This window comes from Triturus cristatus, chromosome 2_2 (assembly GCF_964204655.1).
Source record: "Triturus cristatus chromosome 2_2, aTriCri1.1, whole genome shotgun sequence".
Lineage (NCBI taxonomy): Eukaryota > Metazoa > Chordata > Amphibia > Caudata > Salamandridae > Triturus > Triturus cristatus.
The window spans coordinates 405,280,708-405,294,043 of record NC_140582.1 but is presented as its reverse complement, the minus strand read 5'-3'; positions in this window follow the sequence as shown (position 1 = coordinate 405,294,043).

Sequence of the window (13,336 nt, the reverse complement as noted above, 5' to 3'; positions counted from 1 at the left end):
TCGCCCAAAAGTGTTGAGAGGTTAACCATGATCAAAATGAATCAACACTTTATACCACCGGAGTACAAAATACGTGAATCACAGGAGGAAGAGGAGAGTGACTTTGATGACATAAGTAGTGGATTGTTAGACGTACTGCTGTCCGAACCACCAGAGTTTGAGGACGAGCTCCTCTTCCCTGACAACTAGGCTTTCAAATTGTTCTCCCTTCCTTTATTTGTGTGTGACTGTGTGTATCTGTTTTTCTGGTTCAAAATCTACATTCACAACAAAGCCATCAACAGTCTCCTCTTTTTATTTCCCTATTGGAGTTGCACGTCTGTGCATAACTGTCCACTCCACTCCTCAGGGTCCTGCTCCATGTTCCTTACTCTCCCTAAGTACATTTCAAGCAAGTCAGACATTGGATGGAGATGGAGAATAGTACAATACAGGTTGCCTCTAACAGTCCCTCCATAAGAAGTGAAACGTGACTCCACCTATATTCCATTTTGTTTCCAATCCGAAAGAAACTCATCACTGACTGGCAGAAGGCTAGGCAGGCATCAGATCAGACAGCCAAAGAGAACACCAAGACAGGTAATGAGTGATTATTGTGAATGATGGTGGCATGCATTGCATTGGATGCTGGCTGACTACGAAGAATTTGCATGCCATGAAGTAGAACTATACTAGTTTATCGACAAAGTAAAAGTGACTCAGGTGTGGTGACAGTTAATGTTTCCTTGTTGTTTAATAATGACCACATTGTACTCCTACCACTGCAGGTGCCGGCCAATATCCGTTGCAATTTGGTAATATGGAATATATTATAAACTTAATCAGTCACTACAGACTGAGTTGGTGTTGGAGAATACGTACCACACGGTCACCATCATTGAGGATGCTGAGCATACTATCTTTGCACACAGTCAGTTGGATTTGACATTTCTCTGGCTCGGTCAAAATGTAAGTAAGGGGTAGGGTGCCTGGCCTGTGCCGCGGGTCTCCTGTTCTGTGGCTGTGCTGGCTCCTGAATCCTGTCCCGTTGTTGTTGTACCTTAATGCTGTAGAGTAGACACACTATGTAGCCTATCCAAGCTGCCTCAGTCTGAAAGTGTTCTCTCCAGAGTGTTGTCTTGCACTCCACTGTAATTGAGTTTATTGTTGTAAAGGCTGTAATTTTTCAATACCCCGTTTGTTTTTCCATCTACACTTACAGGCCGGCCTTTACCCTGTGCTACAGTGGGAGAAACGACTCACACGTACCTTACCAATCCGCATCAGGCAGGCAGTGATACCCAAGATTGATGTGCGGAGTGTCCATGGAAGGGAGGACCAAGAATAATGACGAGAATGATGCAACTCCTCATTTGGACCAGGATAATACAGTAACTTTAGTATCATCATTTGTCTTTACATTTATTTGCTTGCTTTTTTCTCTTTAATCATTACGACTGTGTGTTGTGGTTTGTTTGTTAATTGATCCAACTTTTTTTTAGTTTCCTTAGCTAGCTTGAAAAATAAAAGTAAGCCCGGTACAGCATGTAATTGTGTTCGGTCTGAGCTCTGAGGGCGTCAGACAGGCAAGGCAAATTTCAATTTCGTCCCTGACTGTACTGTCTCATTGGGTCATAGTAGTTATAGTACAACTCATTATCATTAACCATCAAGTTATCCTCCTCAGCATGCATGCATTTGCTTTCTCTCACTTCATACTTTGATTTCTTTGATAATGGATCATGGTCGTCTTACAAGATTGTGTTTTACTTTTGTTGTGTCCATGCATATTGTCTGTTTTTCTTTCTCAAACCTTTCCCAAAACCCCACTTCCCATCCAATCATCAATCCCTAACCCTCTTCCCCCGGGCTGTGTGATTTATATTGAGGTGTGATGTGATGACTATGTACACCAATTGATCACACGCTTGCTGGGGCAGATGTGGTGAAAGCAACACTAATTGAATTTCAACTAAGGCAGGGCAAGGATCTTCTTCTGCTTGACCACCCATGCTGTAGTTTACTTTGTGTTCTGTTCCACTCCTCCTTCCAGAGTCTCAGTCAAGTGACTTTCTCTTTCTTTTTTCAAACGCTATTGCCAGTGTCTACTACTACCACCACTATAATGGCATCTACTCCGTCAATTTGGGAAACCAACCATGCAGCCATCAGTGTGCCGAACTTCATAATCAATCACAGGTAAGATAAGTTGGGTGGGAGGTATGGACTAGGAGGAGAGACTGACAGTACTATTATGACAATTAAAAATAACTCAGTGAGGGGTACTGCATCTATCGGTTTGTGTGTTACAAAATCGGCAGATCTTTTAAATCAAACACTGGCTGTGGGCATGCAGCAGCACGGAAACAAAGTAAACAACCATGTAACTTACATTGAATTCGGAAAACTGTAACCCACCACAAAAAACATTAACATCGTATAAATAAATAGTAAGTATATTTTTAATGTCCCCTAACAAAAATAAACTATCCCGCTCTGACCTAACCCACCCCCCTCCCTAACCCCAACGAAACGAAACGAAAGTCCAAAGTCCCAATGTCCGTAGAAATCCCCAACGCCCACAAACCCACCCACCAACAAAAGGAATTAAAAAAGGGGCAAACGACGAGGTCCTCTATTGTCGGCGGGCCTTAAGATGTTTGTCCACCAGGATCTTTACCCGCTCCTCCATGTTCTCCTCCAAGCGGGCCATCCGGCGGAGCAGCTGGCGGCGAAATGCCCTACAGTTGCATCCAGAGTGGGGGGCAGCAGTGCTGGAAATAGAGGCGCGGCGGCGGGCGAATGCCGGACCACGGCGCCGTGAAAGTGGAGGCCGGGCCTGACTGGGGCCCGGGGCATTGGAGGAGGCTGCAGCTGCAGCCGCCTCCTCCTCCTCCTCCTCCTGAGCCACCAGCCGGCGATAATGCTCGCAGATGGCCTCCAGTTTCCGGCGCCGGGCCCTAGCGGCCAACTCCTTCCTTGATGGTTTAGTGGAAGGAGTATCATCTATATCAAGAAAGAAAAATAACATGTTGGAGCCAATACTCTTAGCAAAACAGGAACACAAAAATCATTCAACACATAGTGTCACAGTATCACTAGCAAGCACAGTTCATAACATTTGGGATTTGGTGCTGGGGTAAGTATCTCTAATCCTACTTCCTTGGACTCTAACATTTGTGACCGTTTCAGACATTATTTATAAATATAATCGTACTATGTATGTACTCCGGTACACCAGTCGTGCTGTTCTTATCTGTAGTTTAGCCCAATTACATAACCTTGTTGTAGGCGGCATGCCAGGTCCATCAGCTAAGCTTGCACCCAAGAGAAACAGATATGAGCCACATGATGCAGACTCACGTTAGTTTTATTTACTACTACTGTCTGCAGGTGGGGAAGCTCATCTTTTTGTCTGACGCCTTACGGCCGTTGGCACTGGTCATACTCTGTTACATGAGGGCAAATGGCATGCACAATTTCACTTACACCCTGCCATGGGTACTACAAAAAGGCTGATTATTTATCGGATCCAATGATCATTGCTTATATTCATATTATAGATGCTGCTAGTGCTAATACGATATACAACATCAGGTCGGTAGCGGTCGGTGGTGGGAGTGCTGCCGGTCGGTGACGTGGGAAGGTGCAGGGTGGGGATAGTAAACGATGGATTAAGGACATTCACAGGTAATTAAAGAATACATAAAAAAAAAAACATTGCTGCACACAGTAGCACACACTGCATCGCATTCGGCGGTGCAGTGCGCACCTTGAAAATAGTTTTATTTATTTTTATGTTGATTACCTGTATTTGGCCGTAACAGTGATACACAGTTTACTCGCCAGTGCCACCCACCCGTCCCCTCCCCATGTCACCGCCCGCCAACAATCCCACCACCAACCGCTACTGCAGAGGGTACTTTGCTTTCATTGATTGTGTAACCAATATACATAAACATTAAACAACAGATAGGCCACCCTTTGCAGGCTGGCTGCCCCAATCGAAAATACATTAATAATAATAGTGGTCCCCAGAGTGGGAGGAAGGGGTTTCCGCTTGATAATATATGACGTGCTTGCAAACTACTGCAAGTGTACTGTATGCTCATAATACTACCTTGATTCCTCTAGGCTTTGCTACTGTCGCGCAGTTTCTGTTACATTTTCTTCAAAGTAAGAATCTCCAGTGACACTTTCCACCTATACTGTCTCTTGGTGATAGTACATCCAGGCATACATCCATTAAAGTAAACGTCTATCCTTTTGTATATATCTCTTAACAAACCTTAGTTGGTTTCACCAACAAACACCCATGCTTCTGCTCCTTCCTTCCTTGCCTTGGCTTTGAGTTTGAACCAAAAACACCGCTGATTCTTGCTATCTAGTACTATCCACCCATACTGTGTCGCCCACCCAGGCAGGCATTCTTTCACCTTCCACCCATCCTTCAACAACCCATGCATCTGATCTTATTACTATCAGACTCCTATACATGCTTCCAACAACATATCCTTTTCTGCCGGTCAGTCATATTGTTTATCTCGCCCGTCCTTCCACCCTTAGTGCTTTCCCTCTATGTTCAACACATCCATGAAGGTCATCTGATCTGAGTTTGTCTTCTCCATAAAACATTCACAGCTGATTTTGGAGTCAAATAGAAGAGGCCATTGGTTACTCTACTCACGCTGGTAATGCTACGTAAAGGGTGTCTTCTTCAACCGTTGTATAAAGTCGCACAGTACAGTGAAATAGTGAACACAGTTCCATCTAGCTGTAATGTCAAGAAGTAATGAATATAACTTACCGCCGCCGGCCACTGCTGCTGGATCCCCCCTGGGCCCAGTGTCTCCTGCAGGTGCCGCCAGTTCACCTGCCCCCTCCGGAATGGGCGCATCGCTGGCCCCGACGGCACTGGTGGATGGTAGTGTGCCTAGAAAAAAGCATCACAAATTTTTTAGATGCCTGTAAACCTCCCCCTATTTTAAGTGTTCACTTGGAACATTGAAAAAAAAGTTAATGCGATGCAACATACATCAGCACTAGACAGTAAGTACAGTCAGTAGACAGACACTAGTAGGATATGGTTCCACTTCCTAGGGTCATCTAGTCCTACTCTACTCTTTTGAAAGTTAGCCTGAGCCATGGCCTGAGCCATGAGTAACCCTTTTAGATTCATCATGTCGACTACTACTCTTTTGGTGCATATTATACCTGCCAGCTTATTGACATGTGCAGTAGATGCCTTTAAGGCCGCTTGACTGTTGCGTACAAGTGAAGAGGTCGAAAAAAAAACAACATATTGACTTTGTTTAGTTTATATTGCTTAGCCATCACACATACATGTTACACTTTTTGGCATGACTGCAAAATGCTAGCATCATTCACCAGTATACTATCTAACGGCTAACTCGCAGCGTTTTTCTCATATATCATAGGCGGAAGATTCCCTTCTACAAACCAGAGATTTACAGAGCATATTGGATGCAAGATGATGTAACCAGTATTTCTACGTTCTATGGTGAGGGATCTTCCAGAATTATAAAGATCTTGGCTCTTGTTCTTGTTGTCAATCATGCACTTGTAAATGTTTACTGTTTTAATGTTAGGCTTTTTGCTGGCTTATTGACTATGGCTGTTGTAAATTAAATTTCATATTAACGATGTACAGAGTTTAATACTTGTTTCAAATAAACCTTTTGAACTTACACATAGACTCTGTGGTATTTGGTGTGGTGGAGTGGACTTACACAAGTGTGTGAGCAAAATGGTGTTTGTTATTATGTTCTGGGTTGTCTCTGTCTCAGTCATCATCAACATTGTGTATCGTCTTCGTGGGGGGGTCGGGAGTGGGACCCTAATGTGAGACACTATAGCTAGTCTGTTAGGGGATCCTGGGTTCTTCGGACTGAGGTGTGATCAGTAAGATCCAACCTCCCATCAGCACCATCCTATTTTGTTGTGCAGAGTTCTGTATGTGGCTCTGCAGAATCCTAGACAATAGTAGTATCATGTACTATCAGATCAAAAATACTAGTCAAATATCTGGTTGGGCATTTTATTTGTGGTAATTGTCGAAGCCTCAACATTGAGAAGACTTGAAGAGGACAACCCAAAGGACAGGACCCAGTGGCTAGAGCTATTGGTCAATCAGAGTTTTATTGTTGCAAAGAAAACCTTCTATTAAAGAGTGGGCAACTGTGCAAGCTTCGCTACACACAGAGTAATAATAGTAATAGTAGTAGTAGTATTAGTAGCACAGAGAGTCATAGCATAGGGAGTTAGAAGCAACTTCGAGGCAGGGATAAACATAATTAGTAAACAGATAGTCAAGGTCAAAGAAGTAAGCTTTTGTAAAAAAGAGATTCAGAAAGTGGAACCATAATTTAGAGTTTGGGAAAAAAAAGATGCAGTAACATAACATTTAGGGAAATATAAATGTCAATCTAACCAATGGAGGACTTACTGGGGCCAGCTGCAGGAGCCTCAGTAGAGGAGAGGTCCTGGGGTTCCCCCGCCGACTCCGACCCCGTCTTCTTGCCCCTGGGTGGTGCTGATGATCATGTAAAATATAATAAAGAAAGAGACCAACATTAAGGAGTGCTGTGAGAAAAATAATAAATCATTTGGAAAAACAATAAGTCAAAGAACATTTTAGGAAACAACAAGTGCAATAAAATTGACCTATCTAATCAGATGGATCGACTACTGGCTGCTTCCTAGTGCATTTACGGATCATCTACTTATTTATGAACACTCCAGTGTTCCTTGATCATTCTGATTCCAAATACTAACAAAGCCTAGTAAGTACCACCTGACCTACACCACCTATTCCAGACGGGCCAATTGTTCACTAAGTCTGCACTTCAATTTTTTTTAGCCATCAAATGCATAGATGAGATGGAGGACACATGCATAGTTGCATACATTAGTGCATACATACAACAAATTGTGGGTTGGTTGCATAATGCTGATCTAGTTCTGCTACTGACTGACCATGCTAAGCCTACCACTCACTAAACAAAGTACAAAAGGTTCGACGGAGGACTGGGGTAAGCAGCACTCAGTGACAGAGGATGAGTCACGCAGACCGCATAAAACAATTAGTAACTACTACTAACAAACTAAACCTAGTATCCAATATCCATCCACCACTATTTCACAGTAGGACAATGGAAGGACTAGAGTCTCTCTAGCAAATCGCATTACCTAACTTCAGTTCTGTAAAGTAAACTCTTACATAATCAGCATCAGCACAAGCTAGCGCAAACTACGTTGCAAACAAGTAAGAGTACCACCGTGCACCTGGGTCCTTAAATCAAAGAACATTTTGCTTTTTGGAACGTAATTTACCAGCAACGCTTGGCACGCAGCAGTAATCTTGTTGTTCATCTAATTTAATATACACAATCAGTTACTCACCAAGCCCGATGACCTCGACACCTAGCAGGTCCAACAGGTCCTGCTCCCGGTCCAGGATGTCGGACCACCGGTGAGCTAGCTGGTTGTGGGTGCGCCGGATCCCAGTGCACCGGAACACGGCCCGGCGCACCTTCGCCCACCGACGGTGCCGCTCCTGGGTAGCGTACCCGGAGCCGGGCCAGCCGCCTGCTGCCAAGGTCAAGGGGAGGAGGCGCTGGATGAAGAAAACAAGAGCCGCCACCTCCTCCTCCCCAAACAGTTGCCGGGCCTGCACCCCTGCAGGACGCATTCTGCCGCAAGGCAGGTGGCGCTTCTCTGCGCCTGCAGGTACCTTGCCCTTGGGACTTGGTGTGCCCTTGGCCATGGTTCTGGGGTGGGTGGGAGGCGGAAAAGAAAAGTCCGAAGGGGAAAAAAAGTTAGGGGGAAGAAGATAGAAAGAACTTTATAAAAGTAACAAAAACACAGTAAAAGTAGAAATAAAATGCAAAATATAAACTGAGGCAAACAGAGAGATAGATAATAACTAAAAAAAGTCAGGAAAAAGGCTTTAAAGACAAAGGATTGCTATGATAAAGGGAGGATACAAAAGTAGGCCCAGAAACATGGCATAGAGTGAAAAACAAGATGGCCGCGCCCATTCGCGACCACGTGGGTAAGTTCGCGCGATATTTCTCGCGAACATGTACTATTTATCGCGAACAAGTAAAATGCGCTCCCGAACACATCAATGCACATCACGAACACGCTATCCGCGACCCGGAACAGGAAATAAGGCATCGCGAGCGGGCGGGACTATAGAAAAACAAGATGGCCGCGCCCATTGGCGACCGCATGGGTAAGATCGCGAGATATATCCCCCGAGCATGCAAACAGTTCCCCGAACATGCTTACCGCGCTCACGAACAAGAAAAAGCCATCGCGAACAGGTTGCCACAAGCAACTACGCAAGCTCGCGAAGCTTCGCAAAGGTCGCGTAGTGCAATGACATCTTCGCGAAGCTTCGCGAAGCTTCGCGAAGCGCGACTACGCGAACTACGCCCAGGGTTACTTACCAGTCCTAGAGCTAGTGCTATGTTAAAAGACACTGAGAATACAGTGAAAACACCTACATACACTAGGGCACACTATGTGTTGGGGTCCCCCTGTGATTAGCATGACCACCTCTGTAAGCCCCTAGTATATAATAGGGCAGGGGATTAAAACTACCTCTTAAAACGCACCACAGGGCGTGTTTGAACACGTCACCTCATGCCCCGTCACCTCCCTTCCCCACTGTGTAAACACGCCCTGTAGCCGTTTTTAGTTGGGAGATTAAGTCCCCTTGAATCCTGAGGGTCCCTAGGGTCCAACTAGACCACTAGGTACCTCCAGTAAGCGCCACAGTGCTGCGTTGCAGAGAGGTGTAAAAAGTGGCACGGCCTGCACCACCTCTCTGCAACGCAGAGCAGTGGTGCTTACTGGAAGCACCTGGTGGGCTAGTTGGACCCCAGGGTCCCTCAGGATTGAAAGGGAATTATTTCCCCAACTTAAAAACGCGCCACAGGGCCTGTGGGCGTTCTGAGTTGAGAGATTAAGTCCCCTTGAATCCTAAGGATCCCTAGGGTCAAACTAGCTCACTAGGTACCTCCAGTAAGCGCCACAGAGCTGCGTTGCATGGAGGTGTAAAAAGGGGCGTGGCCTCAGAACACCTGTCTGCAACGCAGCTCCCTGGTGCATACTGGAGATACCTGTTGGGCTAGTTGGCCCTCAGGGACCCTCAGTATTGAAGGGGAATTAATTCCTCAACTTACAACTGGCCAGGGGGCGCGTTTGCAGAGTGCTGCAAGGAGGGGGCATGGCCTCCGGCGCGATGCCGGTCTTTTAATTATTTATTTTTAAGAAGGAGGGCTGTGTGGCCCCCTTTCTTTTTCTAATGTATTAGCCCTGGGGACCCCATCCCCCAGGGCCTGCACCCTAATTTTTTTTGTTGAAAAAAATTAATTTGGCCCTCCCAAGGCCTTAATCGGCCCCGGGGACCCCAACCCCCAGGTCATGGCCTTTTTTAATTTTTTTTATTCTTTAGGAGGGGGGCAGTGTTGCCCCCCTCCTCAGGCCACTTATGGCCCCGGGGACCCCATCCCCCGGGGCCGGCCTTTGTTTTTTATTTTAAAAAATATATATATATTTATAGAAACACCTAGGACATGCTGGACAAACCGTATGTACCTATCACCATGACGATTTGCGTGATATTCATTAAAAGGTGACTATGCATACAATGAATCCACGTAGAATGTATTCACACCACTAGTGAAGCTCTGACATGTCTGACACCCTACCGTGCCTAATCCCGGCGCCCCCGTTGGTGGGTACTTTCCAAGTAGACACCCTTGTCGTTTATTTATACAAACATGGGTAGCTATTGACGGGCACATTTAATACACATGCACACCAAGCCATTCAAAGGGGATTCGACAAAAATTCGACCAAACTATGCAAGAAACCCCCTCACGGTTAATAAAACACACATCCACCGCCGGATGTGTAATACTTTTTATTTTACTCTCTGGAAAAGAGACAAACCTCACTTGAGAGTCACAGCGTGCTCCTGGCTGAGCCCAATGCTGTGTTACACCCACCAGTGCCCGCCGAGTGCCACACACCTCTGTGTTGTATTCCACCAGCTAGTGCGTATGCTATGACACTCTCTAGCCCATGTGCACTGTAACACCACCCCGTGAATATGTCATGCCACACTTACCTTCGCACGGGTTATATTGCCCCATCTAACGTGCCTTCCTCGATGCCTATGTTATAAAGCACAGCGCTATGCCATACATATTACAATCTGGGATCCCTATCTTTGTCACAGTGCATATGCAATGTAACACTACCCAGCACATATTTTATATTACAACTTTAGAGACTACTTAGGTTACACAACACTGCCCTGTTCATATTACACTCCAAGGCGCATATCACATAGCAAGCGCTAGTGCCTGTGCTATCTCGTGCTCTCTAATGAATCTGTCATTGCGCACAGTGTATTGCATATTATATTTCACGCCCCGGTTCATCTTATATCACACTTTTTGGTGCATAGTTTATACCATATACTATATCTAGTTTTCATTTTCAATCGTGCTCTCAGGACTATGTTCTATATAACACTGCGTCCACTTACCCTTTTCACGGGCATTACATTTTGCGATGGGGGGTGGAGGGTCAGGGGATGTTTCTGCCAAGTGAGCCCGGAGTCACAGTCCCAAACGTCCTCTTCTTCCTGAATAAAAGTGAGATTATGCTGCATACTTGTTCATATTTTAAGTAGTTTGCATAGACACACATTTTAAGAACAATAAAGTTCCTAATACCCACCTTCTATGAACAGTTAGCTTGCTGCCCCATCCACCTCCTCCCTATCCTCTGTTGTCTGAATCCATGGACTAGCCTCCTCCCTCCTGCCATGCATGGTCTGATGTGCTGCCACTGCCCTGCATTTAGCATGATGTACCAGTCCACTCATCCTGCCCTCCATTGCCCAATTCTATGGCCCATCATTGACCTCCTGCTTAGCCTCTGTGCTTTGCTTGCTGCCCCTATTCTCCTTCCCCCTGCCCTCCGATGTCTTTGTGCATGCCCCTGCTCCATCCTTTTTGACCTCCATGTTCCATGGACCTGTCACTCCTATCTACTCTGAGTGTTCTGTTGAGCTGCCACTCCCCTTCCACCTGCCTAGCATTGTCAGATGACTGTAACCTGTCCCTGCCACCTCCACCCTGCCTGTACACATGCCATGCCCCTATCCCCTTACTCCTGTCCTCCATGTTCCATTTTACTGCCACACCGTTCTGCACTCCCTGGTCTGTTGTGCTGCAACTGCTCCTCCTGCCTGCCCCGCACGGTCTGTTGTGAGGCCCCTTCCCCTGAACTCTCTTGGTTGTGCCCAGGTCCTGACCCTCCCTTCTATCCTCCATGGTCCTTTGTGCATGCCCCTGCACCCTCCTTCTTGCCCATCATAGCCATTGTGCTGCCACTAACCCTCCCGCTTGCCATGCATGGTCTTCTGTGCTGCCATGGCCCCTCCCACCTTCCTTGTGTGATCAGCTAGCTGCTCCTGACCCCCTCCCACCTTCCCTCCATGGTCTGTGTGTATGCCATCATAATCTCACTGTTGCTCTCCATGGTATGTCTTGTTTCTAGTGCCCATCCTGCCTGACCTCCATGGTCATCTCTCTGCTCCTGCCCTGCCCCCTTGCCCCAAACCCTCTGTTTTCATGTGCAGACCCCTATTCCCTCCCTCCTGGCTTGTCGGTTCCATTGTAATGCCCCTGATCCGTCCCTCCTGCCCTTTATGGTCTGTTATGCTGCAGCTTTCTCTCCTGTCTGTCCATTATGGTCAGCTAGCTACCATTGCCTCTTTCCCCTCTGTTGTCTGTTGTCCATGTGCATGGTCCTGTCCCCTCCCTATTGTTTTTTATGGATTGTTGTGCTGCACTCCCGTCCCGCATGCCCTGTGTGGTGTATTGTTCTGCTGCAAACCCTGATGCCTGCCCTGTAGGGTCAGTTTGGTGCACCTCTCAATGTCCCTCCTGTCCTCTGTTATCCGAGTCCATGTCCCTTCCCCAATTTCTCCTGCCTACCATGATCCAATGTACCATACTTGCGAACATTTTGAACTTGGTAAGAGGGAGATTTTGAAATAAAACTGGGGTATTGATTTTCCCCTTTGAGTTACATTGAAAAAGAGAAGATTGTAGACAGGAAACAGATCAAGTAAAGCCCATTTGAGCTTAAAAACATTGGACGTTTCCAGGCTGAAACGGGTCTGTTGGCATGTATGGTTGTATGACCACTGCCTCTTCCTTCTGCCCACAATGGTCTATTATATTGCCACAGCCTCTCTTGCCAGTCCTGTATTGTTGGTTTGTTGCCCCTGCCCCCCTTTCCACTGCCCTCCATAGTCTGTTGTGCTGCCACTGCCCTTCCTGCCTGCCTAGTGTGGTCAAATTGTTGCCTCTGCACTCTCCTACCTGCCTTCAATTTTCAGAGTCCGTGCCCCTGGCCTCTGCTTCTCAACAGTATCCCAATGAACAACTAGATTGCTAACATTCTATATTTATTTCAAAAGTGTGGAATGCCTGACGTCATCTTGATGTAATCAAAAATGTAATGCCTAGAGCATTTCCTTTAGAAATTACATATATGAGAGGGTCTTATTTGCATCAAAATTATGGTCAGTGCTCTAAAAAACAAAAATGAGGACATATTTTCTGAGTTTTCAAATAGCGACAAAGAACTTTTAAATTATTTGTAATCTTAGTTTTTTTATCCAGTTGACCACTTGATTAAATGTTGCATCCAAGGGGAGAGGGTGTGGTGTTACTTCCAGAGCTGCAGACTTTGCAACTGGGGAACCAGGTTGGAGTTTCTGCTTCAGCTCAACATTCTGTGATTCTGGTCAAATCACTTAATCTCCCCATGTCTACAACCAAAATGAATTTGATCTTGTGTGATGTAACCAATGTTCATGTAAAGCACTCCAATACCTGACAAGTCTGCACTATATAAAACTGCAAATACACAAAAAATAAGTGTTTTTCACACTTCTGTCATTGGGCTACATTTGGGCTACATCTGGGTGATATTTGGGCTACATTTGGGCTCTTTTGTCTCTGGTGGTCATTTTAGGAGATTTATTTGTTATGAAGTTTCCTAATTTCCTCATTTACTGCAGTCTCCTCAGCAGGAAATGCTTTCAGTGTTTTACTTTGATTCCATTAAGAAGGTATTCAGATATGTCACACATTTGCCATAAATTCTGAATGTTAGCACTCTAGTTGCTCATTAGATCACTGTAGTAAAGCTACTGCTCACCACGGAAGTCTGCTGCTAGTATTAGAAGTGCATGTTTCAGTTTGCATATCAGAATTTTTTAATGAAATAGAAGAGGATT